General features: G+C 36.6%; 1 non-coding gene across 1 annotated transcript; it reads left to right on the forward strand.

The window, feature by feature from the left end:
* The first annotated feature begins 573 nt into the window (after positions 1-573).
* On the forward strand, positions 574-681 carry LOC121216523 (small nucleolar RNA R71). The gene has a single exon (XR_005912703.1). It is a non-coding gene; the product is annotated as a small nucleolar RNA R71 (small nucleolar RNA).
* The last annotated feature ends 12,142 nt before the right edge of the window (positions 682-12,823 follow it).

Here is a 12,823-nt window from a genome sequence, read left to right on the forward strand (position 1 = left end):
ATTTGCAGGGGGTTTTATGTAAAAATAAGCAGAAATGCTGCCGAAATTTTTATAAAAAAAAAATGAAGTCATTTGGTAAACAAACTAATAAATTTTATGAATTATTTTAATATATTGGTTATTTATTTAAGAATTGTTGTAAATCGTTCGATACGTCCGGTAATGCCTCGTAATTCTGTTCCGGCGACGGTTCGGGGTTAAGGGGTGTTACAGTTCTCACCCCTATTCCTGATATAATTCACATCATCAGAAGGATAGTTGATGTAGTGGAAGAGTGATTTATCACCTCCACACATAGACGGTGTATTGTTTGTAGATTCAATACGGTTAAGTCTATCTATTAACTATTTATACTTGTCATATTCTTGAATAGCATTTACCGTAGCGGTTTTCTAGCTATATATAAATCATTCAATGGGACACTGCTAGGAGTTCAATGCTATGTTCTCAATGATTTCGTACGCATCCTCATATATTTTGTTCATAAGGGCTCCTTTTACTGCTCCATTTAGTCTTTATCTTGCATTTGCATCCAACCCATTATAAAACACCTGTAATCGCATCCACTTAGGGAATCTATGGTACAGGCATTTTTTGAATCAACATTTTGAATCATTCTCATGCCTCATAAAAACTTTCTTCTACCATCTATCTAAAGACAAAAATCTCTCTTCTTAGTTGAACCGCTTTAATGGGGACGAACTTTTGTAGGAACTTTCCAGTGAGCTCATCCCATGTCATGATAGACCCTGGTGTCTAGGAGTCTAACAAAGAAAAGACGTTATCAATCAAAGAAAAGGGGAGCAACCAAAGACGAATAGCATCATAAGTGATCGCATTGTAGTTGAAAGTATTACAAAGTTGGAGAAACTGTTTTAAGTGTTGATTTGGATCCTTTATCATTGTGCCCCTCTACAGATTATTCTAGATCATCTGAATCATTGTCGGTTTGATCTCAAAATTATTTTCTATAATAGCCAACCTTGTTATTCTTTCCTGAACCATGTCCAGACTTGGTATTGGGTAGTCTCGCAAGGTTCTCTCGTTACGAATCATGTGTAAGTTTACTTATAACTGTGGTGGTGTTGGTGGATCTCCTAAAATGTTAGTGTCTTTGAACAACAAATTTTCACGTGGCACGTAGCCTGCAGCCAGTGGTGGTGGCACTGTTGTTGCTGCTGACGATTTCTCTAAGTCTTTCTTTCTTTATCAGTGATTACTACTATGAGTGTTCCCTTACTACGAGTCATAACTAAACCCAGAAATAGAATATTAGTAACAATAAAGAAAATAAAATTGTATCTATCACCTAAAAATTTCTTAATTATTCTTTATAGAGTGCAAAAAATAAAATCAAACTAGTGACATTGCCTTCCTGACAACGGCACCAACTTCTTGACCACTTCCGGATGTACTAACATCTAGATTGCGAATTCTAAAGTAAAAGATATATTTGTGAGGTAGTATCCACAAGTATATAGGTCTAGTTGTAATATAATTAAAATGGAGTAGGTGAATATTTCGAGGGTCGTATCCAAGGGAGGCGAGTGCTAGTGTCACGGGGCTAGACCTTTCGTCTCGCAAACCGTGCGGCCTTAGGCGATCCGTTTGCTCCAAACTCGCCTAAGTCAGCCTTTACGCCCAAAAGTGAGGATTCCTTAGAATTCCTCCAAGGCACCAACTTGTATAGCGGAAGCGATTGTGCCAAAAGAAGCTACAAAAGAACAACAGAAAGAGCGCTCGCAAAGTGTTTGAGTAAATGCTCTCAATTCTTATTCACAAAGAATAATGAAACAATTCAGGAGTGAGTACAAATGAGGGGAAGGCTCTCTATTTATAGTTGAGCTCCCCAAAAACCGACGGTTAAGATACAAATACATCGACGGACGAGATTAACCATATCCCTTTATTTTAGGGATTTACAAGATATGCCATATCAAATCTAATCTAATCTTTACAAGATATGATTCTTTCTATCTTCTAAGATTAGTTACCATATTAGCCTAAGTTGCCATCTCTTCGCTATCGGGCCAACCAGGTTTCAATCTGACAGGCTTCTCCAATATCTCATTAAATCGGGCCAGTTCTCGTGGGCCAGATGATCCCCATCTGAGTAATAGACCTCCATTGGATACATTTGGTGCGCTTGTCACGGGCTTTGAACTGCGGTCCGTGACATTCTCCCCCACCCATTCTCGCAACGCCCTCGTTGCGACTTCTGAATGGCACTGACTTGATTCGCCTCGGTCTCGTCTCGTCGCCTTAGCCTTTCCCTTTCTTTGGGATTCTTGCCTCGGCTTCTGTCGCTTCTTAACTCGAGCCGTCCTGCTCGTCGCATTTACTCTGGTCAACTGTCCCACATGCATCGCTTCTTTTCCTTTAAAGTCTGATGCACCACCTACCTTTCCCATAGGTGGAAGCCTTGTCGATGACTCGGCTAACTCTGATACTTCACTCAACTTGAGCCTCATTGGTCCCAGCTTCACTGTTTTCATCGCAACTTTCTCCACTAAGTTAGATGACAAACTCACCTCTTCCTTGGGTGGAAGCCCCTTCGACGACTCACCAAGCTCAGACGTTGCCTTTCTTTCTACTCCGGCTTGCTTTGGACAGTTCCGCAACTCATGCGGACCACGGCACAAGAAGCACTTAACTTGCTTCTTTTTGCTCCTCTTTGCCCTCTTGGCTTCGGCTTTTCCCTTGCTCGAACCAAGCTTCTTGGGCTCATTCTCTGCTCCATCGTTCCCCTCGATGACAGACTTCTTCGGACACTTCCGCAACCTATGCGGACCATGACACAAGAAGCACTCTACTGGCTTCTTCTCGCTTTCGGCTTCCTTGGCTTCGACACCCCTTGCGCTCGAACCAAGTACCAAGGCCTTACCCACCGGCTTCTCCTTGAGCGCGGATTTCTTCGAACATTTCTTCAACATGTGTGGACCGTCGCAAAGAAAGCATTTCAGCTTGTTTCTTTTCCTCTTGGGTTTCTTCTTCCCAACTCGTGGTTTCCCATTACCACCATTGTCGCCGTTGCCATTGCCATCCAAACTATCTTCCTTATGATCCATTTCACATACGCCCCTTCCATCGGACTTGGAAGACCCAAGCTTGTCGTTCCCTTGACCAAGCTTCACTATGGATTCAACTACCGTCATGGCTTTCGACAGCTTTTGGACACCTCTTTGTTCCACCTCCTGTCTGACCCATGGCTTCAATCCCTTTTGAAAAGTAAGCAATGCTTCTTTATCGGTCACATTTGCAACTTGGAGCATGAGTTCCATGAACTCTCGAACATACTCCCCCACTGTGCCTCGTTGCGTTATCCCTTGCAAATTTTCCCAGGCTTCTTCCTCGGCAAACTCTGGGTAAAACTGTCCCTTCAACTCGCATTGGAACTCCTGCCACGTCCCAATCTCACCTTGCCTTTTATCTGTGGTCCTACGTCGCCACCATAAAAGCGCAATGTTAGTAAGAAACATTGAAGCAGTATTTACCTTAACCGCATCATCCACGATGCCTTTGGCACGGAAGTAGTGTTCCATCCTCCACAAGAAATTATCCACATCGCATGCAGACCTTATCCCAGTGAACTCTTTCGGCTTCGGGACATCCTCGTTATTGAGTGTTGCACTTGACACTCCTTTCCCCACGGTTGCTTGACACAAGGCTAACTTTCCCTCGAGCTCCTCTATCCTTGTGCTCAAAGCCCTCGTCGTGGCTATTGTTTCCTCCTTCAAAGCCATCATCATGGCTTCGAGAGCATTGTTCCTCTCTGTCAGCTTCTTCCTTTGGGAATCTAGTAACTCTTGCACACTATCCCTGTGGAAAGTGAGACACTCGGTAACAAAGTCCCTGGACTGCTCCCTCAAGTCATCAATGCTTTCCCCAAGCGCATTGCTCGACTCTTTGGCGTCCTCCATGGACTCCTCAAGTTTCCCCACGCGTTCCTCAACAGCCGACAACATCTCCCTCAAAGACTTCCTCGCCCACCTTTGTTCAGACTCTTCTCTTGACATCCCAACGGTGCCTTCGAACCAACTCGAATATCACTTGGTTCAAAACCTGCTCGGATACCACTTGTCACGGGGCTAGACCTTTCGTCTCGCAAACTGTGCGGCCTTAGGCGATCCGTTTGCTCCAAACTCGCCTAAGTCAGCCTTTACGCCCAAAAGTGAGGATTCCTTAGAATTCCTCCAAGGCACCAAGTTGTATAGCGGAAGCGATTGTGCCAAAAGAAGCTACAAAAGAACAACAGAAAGAGCGCTCGCAAAGTGTTTGAGTAAATGCTCTCAATTCTTATTCACAAAGAATAATGAAACAATTCAGGAGTGAGTACAAATGAGGGGAAGGCTCTCTATTTATAGTTGAGCTCCCCCAAAACTGACGGTTAAGATACAAATACATCGACGGACGAGATTAACCATATCCCTTTATTTTAGGGATTTACAAGATATGCCATATCAAATCTAATCTAATCTTTACAAGATATGATTCTTTCTATCTTCTAAGATTAGTTACCATATTAGCCTAAGTTGCCATCTCTTCGCTATCGGGCCAACCAGGCTTCAATCTGACAGGCTTCTCTAATATCTCATTGAATCGGGCCAGTTCTCGTGGGCCAAATGATCCCATCTGAGCAATAGACCTCTATTGGATGCATTTGGTGCGCTTGTCACGGGCTTTGAACTGCGGTCCGTGACACTAGATCAATTTTAACTTGAACACTAAAAGATCTAATTAGCACTTCAAATCGTTTATAGTATGGAAGTAAAAATCAAATGAGTTTTTAAGATTTTTATTAATAATAAAATGAAATAACATAAAGAAATAAAATTAAAGAGATTAAAGAATAGAATAAATCAAATATGATTATTGTTGATTAGCTCGCTTCGATAATCCCTATCAACCGTCGTTTCGGGTTGCTTGTCAATCAACTAGCCACTATCCCAACATGATATTCCAATCTTCCACTTAAATAATGAGTTGACAAAGACTACTTATCTTCCAACCTCATTGTCTAGAAATACTTGGAGTGAAGGTGTTCACGGATAGGCCATTCCAATTTTGGGTTAATTCCCACTTTGATGACTTCCTAGGGTTGCTAGCCTAAGGTTTTAAGTTCTTCCTTTCCTAAAAAGTTGATCCATTGAGTAACCCTACAAAACAATTAATAGATCATACCTCCACTCTATAATCCTGCTATAAAAGGATTAGTTTCTCATGGCTTTCATAAATAATATGAAAGTGATGTAAAGATAGAACATGACAAATGAATTCAAGTGTAGAGTTTAAGAAAACGCTCGATTTGTATTATAGATTAAAAAAAATCTATAGAGTTTGAATGTCTCTATAAATTAGATCTATTGACATCAAACAAAAAACAAACTGAAAATAAACCTAAAACCTTAGACGAAAGAAAAGCTAAACTGAAATTAAGAGCGAAATTCTAAGCTAAGTAAGTGGTTTCCATAACATGTGACAAATAAGCCTATTTATATATTTCAGGTGGCTGTCGTTCTTAACTCTAGGTTACTTGAAGTTCCCTAGGTTTAAGTTTAATTGTGTAGACCAAAATGCCCCTTAGCTCGTGTTTAATTCCATCCAGAGTCAATGTCGCAACACACCAGGGATTGTGTCACGACATAGGAGTCAGTATACTCCTCTTGTGATATCTTTAGGGGTATGTAGCGACACCCTTAGTTTGTGTCATGACATCGAAGGCAGTTTCGTGATTTCTCCATTATGCTCCCTATGTTGCGACATTAATCATTCCGTGTTGCGACATAGCGACCAATATCTATTTATCATGCCTTCTAATGGTCTCTTAGACACTTACAAAGATCATTAGCTCACCCTTAGGCCTCATTCAGCCCCTAAGGTCACTAAAAGGCTCAATTTGCACATTTTATTGTCTTTAGTGAAAATTACGAAAGCATAACTAAAACCTAATGGAAATTCTTGCTTTCAAGCTCCTAAAGTGCAAAAATTAGTTTAATGTACTATGTCAAATTACGACAAATCATCCTTGGAGAGAAGGGAAGAAGCATGTGAAGGCATTTGTGCTCTGCTTAGGTAAAATATTGAGTAACCTAGAAAACCTAACTCAAAAGGAGGACAAGGAGGATGCCAATGATCTTCAAGAAGAAGCTCATCAAAATAATGATGCCGAACGAGAATCAAAGAAGGTAGTCAAGTCAGCAGCTGAGCTGATAGTTGAGCCAAACAGAGAACCCATACCAACCAAGATACCATTCCCCTCATGGTTAGAAGATAAATAGAAATGAGATGAAGTGAAATTTGTAAGTTTTGTAAAATTATTCAAATCGCTTGATGTTAACTTGCCTCCAATCAAATTAATTGAGATTTCCTAAATATGCCAAGTATTTAAAACAAATCATGTCTAGGTGTAGGAATATTAAAACACGAGAGTAAGTTAATAAAGAAGCATCTTGTAGTGCGATAATTTCTAAACAGATACCCCCAAAACTGAAACACTCGGGGAGTTTTACAATTCTTATAGAGATAGGGAATATTCAATTCAGTAAGGCCTTATGTGATCTAGGAGCTAGTATAAATTTGATGACCTCATCAATATAAAAAAAAGTCGAGTTAGGGTAACTTTAAAACACACATATCATACTATAATTATTTGACAGGTCTTTTGTATAATCGAAAGGAGTACTTGAAGATGTGTTGGTTAAAGTGTGTAACTTTATTATCCTGGTCGATTTTGTAAATCTAAATTTTGAAGAATACGGTGAGATACTTATTCTCTTAGGAAGATAATTTTTAGCCATGTCGAAGTCTACTATTGATCTAGAAAATAATGAGTTGACCATGAAAATAAATGGCGAGACTAAAATAAATAAATGTGGTCACCAATAGAATAAGGGAAGTAGGGAAAAGTTAGGGAAATAATGTTTCAAAATATTTGTAAAAGTCCCTAATTATTTTAAGCTAGAATAGGTATTTTCTGTGATAAGTGTAGGTCGAAAGAACAGATTTAAAGAGTAGGACAAACTGAGTAAGGTGGAGTGGCGTGATGGATGTTGGACCAATACGGATAAAAAAACAACCAAAGGCACATTCATGTATTGGTTTGCGATGGAATGTGCAAGTGTACACAGTCGTTATCAAGTAATAAGTAAGTAAAAGAGTTATCGTCTCCACAGGGATTGTATATGTTAATCAACTAAATGCAAAATAACCTAAATGTAATGAAATGCAACAAATGCAATGAGATGGTGTAGAAACAATTTCACAAGTTTAACAACAATAACATGAATAAGCTTGAATAATTACAACATTTGACTTAATTCAATCTTCATCATGTTTAACAATGTTCTGGAAAAATTCCATGGTAATTCAATCATTCATTAACTTAGAATCTGATATAAGTTCTTTCGAAATCTTATACTAAGAGAAACATGTATATTTCTATGTTCATATTTAATTGAAGATTCTTTAGAATTTATCTGAAGCAACAGAGATGGGTTAGGCTTGAAACAATTTAATCACACAAATCTAAAAGTTATGCAAGGTAATAGAGCTTTTCGAGTTATTACGAACCTTTAATTTAATCAAGTTAGGATCTAAATCAAACATGCACCTTCTAATTATTGCGTCCATTAATCGCCATATGGTTAGGATTGATCAGCTAATTCTAATGCATTCAAACATATTTTAATGCATGAAATACATAAATGATTTTAATTGGAAGCATGAACAACTGAGGCATAGAACGTCATAAACATGAATCAAATAAATTTCACCAAATTAATAAAATCATTTTCAATGAAAAATAATCAATTTGCAAACATGTTGAATAACTAAGAACAAAATTAAAGAATAGGGAAGAAGAAACTCTTGATGATTTTGGCGATTTTCCAAAGACCGATCGTGCTGGCTTCCTCTAGATCTCGTGATTGCTCCTTCACAAATTGCTTCTCAATGTGGTCGACCAAGAGTGGTTTTCCTTAAGGGAAAATGTTAGCTAAAGGGAAGTGGGGAAATGGGAATGCTTTAGGTGTGGACGGGAGAAGAGAAAAAGATGAGAAATGTTGTAAATGAAGGATGATGGATGTGTGGGATGAGAGGTGGTATTTTTAGTAGAGGAGTAGCATAGGAGTTAGCTAAAAATAGCTTGGAGATCCCTTGAATTGCTCCATTGCTTGGCCAACCATTACTTGTGGAGAGTGGGTTGATTTTTCATGATTTTTTTACTTGATTCTTGCTTGATTTATGGCATGGGTTGTATGGCAATTAAGGAGACTTTGTTGGCCTGATTTGTAATTTTTTCACACATGTAGGGAACTTTCTCCAATTGTTCTGAAGATGGTTTAAGATGTTGTTTCATGCCTTTGTGGAATTTGTGCTTCTCTTCCCCTTATTGGACGATCTGGCAACCCATTTTACAAGTAGATCAATTCTTTTCAGCAACAATCTTCGAGTTGGGTCAAGGTAATATTTTTTTAGCCCAATTCTTCCTCTTGCCATCAAAATGAGGTGGATTTTAGCTTACATGCATGTGTGTTTTTATTGACTCCCACATTAATTAATTTAGTGGTCTAACTGCAGCAAATTGAGTAAAAATTAACATGTAGCATAAAATAGTAAAATTATGTAAAATTAATACTAAATTATATAAAATTACAAACTTTACTAAAATTATGGATAATGTCTAAATATGAACTAAAATGACCAATTAGTTACCCATATTCTCAGAATTTGCATAAATTATAAGTAAAAAACTGCTAAATAAACTTATATAATTTAAATGTATCATGTATACGTTGACAGAGCTGATGAACAAATTCGACAGCAATACTTGATATTTTCAAACTAAGTTAAAATTTTTTATATTATTGTATTTTAGTAGACTTACGGGTTGTTTAGGAATTAATTTTTATTTAAATTACTTAAAAATTTATTCTGAATGCTTTGAAATTCAAGAGGAATGGCCAAAATAGAGTCGGTGTCGCAACATGGAACCTTCGTGTCGTAGCATCGATCATAGGTTTATAAAATTGAGCAATTCAGCTCGATGTTGTGACACAGCACCTCTGTGTTGTGAAAAAGCAGCCAATTTACCCCAAAGTCTAAAAAATTCAATGTGTTTTGTGACATTGAGGTTCGATGTCGTGACATCAGTATCCTGCCATGGGTGTTGCGACATAGAACACCTATGTCATGACATCGCTGCAATTTTCAGCCAGGTCGACTCGACCCATTGCACAACTAACCGCCTTTGGACGTACTAATGTCCATGGTAAGAAACCTGCACAAAAGATGTGAAATAAGCGATATCCGCAAGTATCCAGGTCAAGTTGTAATACAGTTATAACAAAGTAAGTGAGTACTCCGAGGATCGTATCCAAGGGAGGTGAGTACTGAATTAATCCTAATTAAAAAATAAACAGATCTATTTAGTACTTTAAATAAATTATATTACGAATAAACATAAAGAGAGAAGTTTGGTGTTTTAATAATAATAGAGAAATTAACATAAATAAAAAGACTTTGGGAAACAAAAGATGTAAACTGAATCAGATCTAAGCATGGGTGATTAGCTTTCTTTTGTAATCATAACCAACTGTCGCTTCAGGTTTTTATTCAATCAGCTAGTAGTCACCCTATCAGGATCTCTCAATCTTCTACTAAATTGACGAGTCGACAAGAACTACTTATCTCTTGACCTCACAGTCCAAACTGATTTAGGGCTAAAGTATTCACGGATAGGCTATACCAATTTTGGGTTAATTCCCACCTAAATGACTTCCTAGGGTTGTTAGGCCTAAGGTTTAAGTTCTTCCTCTCCTAAATAGCTGATCTGCTAAGAAAACATTACACAACAATCAATTAGTCATATCTTTAAACACTAATCCCCCATAAGACGATTAGTTCATCATGGATTTCATAAACACAATAAACTTAATGTGAAAGATAAAAATGAATAATAAATCAAGAGAAAAGGTTTAAGAGAATCCTAAATCTTATTAAATGATGTACGAAATTAATAAAGAGTTGATCGAGTCTACAAATTAGATCTCCTGACACACACAAAGATAAAAAGTAGAAATAACTCAAAACTTAAGAAAAAGGAAAAACTTGAAAACTAAAATTACAAAGAAAATTCTTAAAGTATCAAAGTTGTCTATAAAAAGTGTTAAATGAGCCTATTTATAGATTTAGGGTTGCCGTCATCCTCAACCTTAGGTTAGATGATGCTCTTGTATTAAATATTTGATTATGTAGACCAAAATGCCCCTAGCTTGTAAGTGTTTCTCGTATAGGACTAATGTCTTGACACCGTAGTGCTTGTGTCGTGACACAGAAGGCAGTATGTTCAGTCTTTGGGTTGTTTTAGGGGTGTGTCGCGACATCCCTTGGCTGTGTCACAACACCAAAAGCAATCTCAAAATTCTTGTACCCTGCTCCCTATGTTGTGACATCAAACTCCTCGTGTTGCAACACAGCCACTGGTATTGAGTTGTATGCCCTCTAATGGTCTCATGCATAGTTACTAAGTATATTAGCTCACCCTTAGGCCTCCTAAAGTCAATAAAAGACTCAAATCACACTTTTTATTGAATTTAAATGAAACTATGAAAACTTAATTAAAACATAATAAAAGTGATTGTATTCAAGCTACTCAAGTGCAAAAACTAGTTTAATCTACTACACTAAATTACGACAGATCAAACTCCCCCACACTTAAGTCGTTGCTTGTCCTCAAACAAGGAAAAAAATAAAAAATTAAAAGATGAACCTTGAGCAAATATAGTACAAATGTTTGTTTCAAAGTAAATAACTAGATATTCCATATTTACACAATCTTGACATGATATGTAGCTGACTCATCACTCTTGATAGCAAACACCTAAGTTCAGTATATTACAAAGCATACAAACATTTAGGTTTTCAAATGTATAGATCCATCAATAAATATATAGGTAATTTGATTATGTTAGGAGAATACAAACAGTCGTAAATGTGATTAATCAATATGATATCAATTCATGAAGAAGTTTACCTAGGTCACATAGGATTTTTCGGCTTGTAACATTCTGAGGCTTAGGACAAGTATGAAATTCAAGAACAATAAGCATCAAAATGGTTTCAAAAGCGAAAATAGTTTGACACATCATATTGTTCCCTATTCTCCCCCCCTTAGTCACCTTTATCCGTTCACCTCCTTATTTCTCCTTCTCTTACCTTCATTAATTCTCCACATAGGAAATCACAACATAATACAACAACTATAACTAGCTCACGAGTTTTTTGTGCACTAATGAACGAGTTTTTTTTGAATTTTGTGACTTTGTCACATTTTTTCTTCTTACTCAATATATTTCTCACTCACGAATGCATTTACTTTTCAAGAAAATTTTCTACTCGTTTTGATTTTCTTTTTGAATTTTTTTCTTTTGCTGTACATATTGGCTAACATATAATCACTATATCACACTGATCCTTCATATTTCACTCTAATTTTACAAAAATCTGTTGTAATGTATCTATTTAACCCTCAATACATATAGCCAGACGTCCATAGTCGTGCAATTTAGGACCAAAGAAAAATGGCAAATACAAATTAACATGTTTAGCTTAGGTTTTGCATGAATGTTCATCAAAAAGTGTTTTCTGGCTCAAATATGGGTACTAAGGATGAATAAACAGGGTTAGTTTTTTGGGTCTGGGTGTGTGCCAAACATTGCCTTAGGTCATCCCAAGGTATATCTATATTCACAAATTTAATCAACCAAACAATCACAAATTCAACAATTTATCATACATAGTAGCATGTTGATTTTCATGTATTCTCTATATCATTTGGTACATTTAATTTTTCAATGCCTATTTACAGTGTAATATATAGAACTTAGTAGTCTAATAATTAAAAATTAAAAATCATCTATTATCATGCCAAATTTATAGTAAATAAAATCAACCTATATACATGCTTCTAACAAATCACTTGTATTTCTACAAGCTCAAGTACATAATTGACAACAAAAATTAAAATAAAAAACATAAAAATAGACATAAAAGTTTAAACAAAATTTCTATGTTCCACACTTTAGATAACACATTGTCCACAATGTGTAAAACTGCAAAGATAAGGAATGTTGTTACCTGATTGATCATGGTAAGTTCGTCTTCTAATAGTGGGTACTTCATTCTTTGTTTGTTGTGAGTTCTAAATTTTTGTGTTTCTTTTGTGTCAAGTTCCTTCATAGAAAACTTAAAAAACAAAAAAGCAAATAACAATTTATTGTTAATTCTACTCCTAAAACAACAAATAAAAATTATCCCAAAATTATTTATAATATTAAAAAAATAGAATTAGCATCTAAATCATCTTCCTCCTCCTCAAAATCCATCCCCTCTCCTTCCCTACCTTCGTTTTTTTACAATTTATCACTTTCTTGCTCCTCTTCTTCCTGCCTAAGATGCCTTTGGCCGAACATATCTGGTGAATAATTGGCGATTCTAATTTTATTATGTCCTGCAAATTCTTGGAATATTGGGCCCAACTCTTGCAACTAGTGTGTCATCCAATCCAACTTTGGATGATTGCTCTCGCCAACTTCTTTTCGAGTTGTTGATTTTGCTTTCCTTTGAGAAGAAACCGGGGAAGTTGATCTACCGTGGAATACACTATTATTTACATCCTTTTTACACATAACTTTGGCTTGTTTAATAAATATATCAAAGCATCTTAGTATATATTTAGGCATTTGATACTTAAAGTAGTAATTTCTATTTTTTAGTAGATTTTATTACATTTTATATATTTAAATAAGGTTACATGGTCTTGTAG

This window comes from Gossypium hirsutum, chromosome D04 (assembly GCF_007990345.1).
Source record: "Gossypium hirsutum isolate 1008001.06 chromosome D04, Gossypium_hirsutum_v2.1, whole genome shotgun sequence".
NCBI classification, from domain to species: Eukaryota; Viridiplantae; Streptophyta; class Magnoliopsida; order Malvales; family Malvaceae; genus Gossypium; species Gossypium hirsutum.